This window comes from Eptatretus burgeri, chromosome 5 (assembly GCF_056783735.1).
Source record: "Eptatretus burgeri isolate ZD-2024b chromosome 5, Ebu_testis_v1, whole genome shotgun sequence".
NCBI lineage: Eukaryota > Metazoa > Chordata > Myxini > Myxiniformes > Myxinidae > Eptatretus > Eptatretus burgeri.
Genome location: NC_140965.1, coordinates 104,077,990 through 104,083,989, shown reverse-complemented (window position 1 = coordinate 104,083,989; position 6,000 = coordinate 104,077,990). Strand labels below are relative to the sequence as shown.

General features: G+C 38.6%; 1 protein-coding gene across 2 annotated transcripts in view; it reads left to right on the top strand.

The window, feature by feature from the left end:
• The window catches only part of LOC147027096 (uncharacterized), a 547,644-nt gene that overhangs the window by 90,040 nt on the left and 451,604 nt on the right, over positions 1-6,000 (top strand). The window lies entirely within an intron of this gene.

Genomic DNA, 6,000 nt, shown 5'->3' with positions numbered 1-6,000 from the left:
ATCGATGCCTCTTCTTTTCCTTCCTCTTTACTCCTGTCTTCTCCCAAGAATCGTTCTTTCCTTTTCTCACTTCTGCCACACTCCTCTAATCCTTATTTGTCCCCGATCGGTTCACCAGAGGGGACTACAGGTTTGCTCTCCATCCGTCTGTTCGTCCTTCCGTCCATCGCACCTTTTGTTTTTCGAGCTTATTTCCTCCCATACCCTCTAACATATTCAACTGAAACTTGGTACATATCTTTATACAGAACAATTATGAGTTTCAGGGAGTTTATGTCCTTTTTGGACGAAATATCACATCGGTAGGGGACATGTATTGCAAAGTAATTCTTGCTCTTGTTTCTCTTTCCTATCATCCTCACTTCACTTCCTCTTCTCAATTTAAATTTTCCCACTTTACCCCTCCTGCATTCTTAAATTGATGCCTTCTTACCTGTCAAATAATGTGATGGCGAAATGTTTTGATTACATGCACTGCATTACTCTTTCTGACCAAAAATTTGGGCTTCAGTGCAAGCACACTGAGATAAAAGAAAAGATGGCCGCCTCTTTGAAGGACTTTAAGGTAATAGTTGTCATAAATATATTTTCCTTGCTGCTTTCCCAGCTGGCCATACGATGGTAGACAGCTGTTTCGTACTTGCTGAGAACTAAGCACACATTTTGTCTTCAACCCACCAACATTATCTCACAAACAAGCTTTGGCAAAATTTGCGCTAATTTTGGACATTTTGGCCACAAGCAAAAGTTTTGGAATGAACCGGGAAAAGTCAGGTCGCTCAGTATGAGCTCAGCGACATGATTGTCATTTCTGAATTGAATTAAGCAATCGTAGAGGTTAAGCTGCTCTTTAACCACACCGAAGAAGACGAAGAAGAAGAATAAGAATAGTGGGAGGAAGAATAAGCTTTTTAAAAGCTTTTAACTGGAGTTGTTACAATTCACATGATATGTGGCATACACTTTACAAATATAGAAATGCACACTCTGAAAAATATGGCTATGAAGGTCTGGGACATGTAAATATCACCACATCTGAAGCATGTTTATGAAGGGGTGAACACATTCAGTTGTGAAGACTCATTTTACCTTCATGTGAAACACATGTCTGCTGGTTTGCATCATTTTGTGGTTGTGCACCTGGAGTACTTCTACCAGCAGTTTAGGCAAGAATTTGTAACTTTTTCAGGTTGTCGGTGATCACTCACTGACTCTTCGTCGAAAGACACCGTGAAGTTGTTTTTTTAATGTCCCCAAATTAATGCTGGCAGATGGGAGTTGTGAAGGCTATGGTTAAAGGTCAGTCGTGACTTGCAAATGAGGTTATCAATAGGATGATTGAATTTACACAAACATAACATGTTCCTGTCTGACCAATTCGTTTTGTCATCCTGCAAATAGTTATTATCTTGCCAAAACGAAGTTTTTGCAAGATATGTTAGTCAGCTTGTATGTTTTTTTTTTGTTTTGTTTGTCTGTAATCACGTATCGATCACTCTGCAGAGCACAGTTATCATTGGAAATTTTTGTAACTTCGCATATCAGAGGCCTATAGAGGTCCCTTTCAGCGCATAAAATTTTCAAGGTCAAGGTCAAAGATCAAGGTCACTTTGTCGCAAATCAGGGGAGTCGACGAAACCCTTATTTTTTGAGTAATTTTGATCGGATCGTCTTCAAACTTCATGGGAATATTATTCGTGGTCTGGCGCTCAGCTGATTAATTTTTGGTGGCGATCAGCCTTGACCTTCATGGTTAGCGCAGGAAGTCGAAAGTTTTTGACCCTAAGGAGAAATTTTGAAATTTTAGATACCATATCGAGTAACACCTCATATGAAAGCGCTTGATAAGTGCTTTCCAGATCTGTCAAAAGTTTGATGTTATGACGTCATTTGATGACGTCATGACGAAAAAACGGATTTTTCATGAAAATTTTATTTTCTCCTTTCTCATCAAAATCTCTTGATATTTCATGTATATGAGTCCTGGAGACATACTATCAACCATACTAAATTGTTAAAGTCTAGGTCAAAGGTCAAGGTCACAAAAAGGTCAATAATCAAGGTCGACGAAACCCTTAATTTTTAAGTAACGTTGATCGAAGGATCTCTAACCTTGCTGGATATATAGGGTGTGGTATGGTGCTCAGCTGATTAATTTTTGATGTTAATCGGCCTTGACCTTCAAGGTCAACAGAAAGGTCATTCTTTTTGTTAACCCTAAGGTCAAATTTTAAAGTTTCAGTTACCATATCAAGTCGTACCTCAAATTCAAGCCCTTAACGATGGCTTTCTAAACATACAACTATTTTGACGATGTGACGTCATTTGACGATGTTATGACGAAAAACTGCATTTTTCATGTATTTTGCATTGATTTAGTTCACATCAGAAACTCTTGTTTAGGTCACTCTGTATAGCAAAGTTCTCATTGGAAACTCTTGTGGGTTCATATATGGTTGTCTTTTTGGAATACTTTTCAGTGCACTTAATGGTCAAAGTTAAGGTCAATTGTCAAGATCACTTTGAAGTCAATTATGGAGTTCGATGAAACCCTTCTTTTTGAGTAGTACATGTAGTGTAGTAATTGTAATGCAGTACATTACAATGTAGTAAATGACTTAGCACTCAGTTTATTAGTGTTTGTGATCGACCTTGACCTTCAGGGTTAGCGCCTGAGGTCAAACATATTTGACCCCAAAGTCAAATTTTCAAGTTTTAGGAACCATATCCTGTAGTACCTCAAATTGAAGTCTTCGATGAGTGTTTTCTAGATATGTCAAGCTTTAGCCATTATGACGTCATTGGGTAACGTTATGAGGCAAATACTTATTGTTCATGGTCACTCTGTAAAACGATTATCATCGGAATCTCTCATAGGCTAATGAGGCTAATCATAGGCTAATAGCTCATAGGCTATTCCTCAAGGAGTCGCTCCTAGTGGATAGCAGTTCTGTTCACCTCAGTGTGACCTTAAATAAGTCACTCATGTTCACATTTTGGCAAGATACTGGTCACCCTGGGGGTGACATTGGTTCATTGTTTTCTTTGTTAAAACATGAAGAAAGGCTTTCAGGTCAATAGCAATGAGGACCTTTATAAACTTTCCACTAAGAAGCTGTGTGTGCCAAGATTTGAAAACTTGAGGAAGAGTCTTTTGTGGTTAATTCACACCATTTACCAACAACCATTAGTCTGATTTTGGGCCAACTAACTTTTTAGAAAATGTACATTGACTCAATGTTGGTTCTCAATGTTGAGTCAAGTTTACTTTTTGGTAGTCCGAATGTCGGGCCAGCGAGTGCATGCTGTCCGGGGTCGTATGCCTTGAGTAGATTATATTTCTCATGATGATTGTGCATTTCCTTAATTGGTGCATTTTTGTGAGACATAGTTTGTGAATTCGTTTCAGGTTCTCATGGATCATCCAGGTTTTGGTAATCAAAATAAATTGTGTAATTTTAAAATTGAACATTTGAAAAATCAATTTGATGATATTTTTCTGGGCCATTAATCGATATGTATTTGTGTCAAAAACGAGATATTCCATCATGATCATCAAAATTGACCCAGACACAGCCTGTGCTTCATTTTCAATTGGCATAATCTTCGGTCATCTATGTGAGGCATTCAAATGGTTATACAAATACAGTAAATGCATAGAAATACAACTAATAACAAGAAGAGGACTTGGTAGAGGGCATACCTCCGCCACATAATGCCTGATCCACGAGAACATATCGGGTACAATACATTTTAGAAATGTCATGCTTTACAGTACTCTATCGTTTTTGGCCCCATCTCTCAATGGTGAAGAATCACGTAAAAAATTAAATAATTATCGTATGCAGATCCGGATTTTGATCTTCACCAAAATCGAATCAATTCGTCGTTGTCACACCCCCAACCTGTCCACCAAGTTTCATCCAAATCCGTCTGCAACCTTTTGAGATATCGTGTTATATATTAGTTTTAACCCGATCTCTTAATGGTGAAGAATCACTTAAAAAAACTTATCAGATCCTTTTTCGGTTCTTCACCAAAATCCAATCCTTTATTCCTTGTCAAACACGTGACACACCCAACCTGTCCACCAAGTTTCACCGGAATCCGTCCGCAACTTGTTGAGATATCGTGCACACAAACAAACAAACAAACAGACAGACAGGGGTGAAAACATCACCTCCGCCCACATTTGGTGACAGGTAATAATATGTTCCCTTACAAGAAACTTTAATGCAGGAGCAGGCCATTCGCTCTTCCAAAGCCTGTTGCAATGGTTGCTAACCTATGGTTGTTTGTCCATTATTATTATTATTTTTTCCTTTATAAAGTCAGTTAATCAAGCAAGAAAGCAGCACAGATCATTTTTTACGTATTTAGTACGTCTCGGCCTCGGCTCAAACTGCCGACCTTCGAGATTCAGAGTGGATGTTCGAACCATTATGCCACTGAATCTCGTTGAATAATTAGAAAACATATCTTCTTACTTATTGTGTATATTTGTATGTAAAACATTATTGCACCATTCAGGAATTTGGAATTTAACGAGGGTGTCAGCACACAATGGTCTCTTGTACCGTGGAATATTTGACATCCACCAGTTAATTATAGCATCGAGGACACCTGACTTCACATCTTTGGTAATGCACTGATGCATCACCCTGCCTGCAAGAACATCAGCATCACAGTTTAGAGTTGGGCTTCTCTTAGTATTGTCCTTGCTTACCCGTAGTTCCAAACAGGATGGTGCAAAGATAGCACATTTACCATTAAGCTTTCAAACCTTGATTCGATTCCTGAGTTTGATATCGGATATCCTTCATAGACGTTGTGTCAAAGCGTGCCATCTCTCTGATGAACGTTAATCTGGATGACCCAACCCATCTGCTGGCTGTAGTTATTGGACGTTAATGATCCAACAGTGCATTTCAATGAAGAGGGCAACATATAGCTGGTACCCTGAACAGATTCCAAAAATTCCTACCACAACTAAAATAGGGGGCTCTGCATCAGCACCACAGCTGCATTCCCGAGCAATGATGTACACCCAGCAGCTATCTGCTGAAAATAAGGGAAAAAAGGCATTTGCTTAAAGCTCTCTTTGACCACTTCCATAATAATTCCACGATTGTAGGTGATAATGAATTTATAGATTGATTTGTGAAGCTGGAAATCTTTTTCACTTTCTCATGCCATGTCGTCCAACAACCTTAATTTATTGGAACATAAAAACTGGTCATCCATGCTACTACTCAAAGTAATGACAAGACTGTGTTATATCTCTCAGAATGATGTCGTGTTTACACTTTTTCTTCTTATTTAACAGACACTTATTTCCCACTTGTGGGGTTGGCCAGGTAACCTTGGCCCAAGTCTTTCATGAACCGGCTGACCCGGCTTGACATTTGACGAAGTAGTTGTAGTCGAATTTGGAATTTGTTATTGATGCTGGCGATAGCTCGCCCACTCTTCATGAAGGACACCATGGGATCTTTAACATCCATCAACTAATGCCGCCAGATGTGACACCCATTTAACGTCCATCCAAGGAATGGCACACACATTGATGAATATTCCTACCTGTGAAACACCAGGATGACAGTTTAAAGCTGCGTCATGATTTGACCCAGGCGAGACAACTTAGAAGTGAGTGTGCATACCTCTCGGCCATCAAATCAACCATTGTGTTTCACTGCTTCCCCAAACATAATCAGACAATATGTACTTACTCTTTGTAAAAAAAAATATGCACGAAGTTTGTGAAATGAAATTATAAACAATGAGAATACACAAAAATGCTGACATATTTTGCATTCCCATCTCAACACTTTTAAATCATCATGCTGTGCCTGTGTTCATTTCAGAATTGTCCACTATGTCCTTTAATTTACGACACAAGTACACCCACACCCTACGGGAGTAACAGGAAGGGTCATGTTGTTCTCCTTTCTGGGGTATATATATATATATATATATATATATATATATATATATATATAT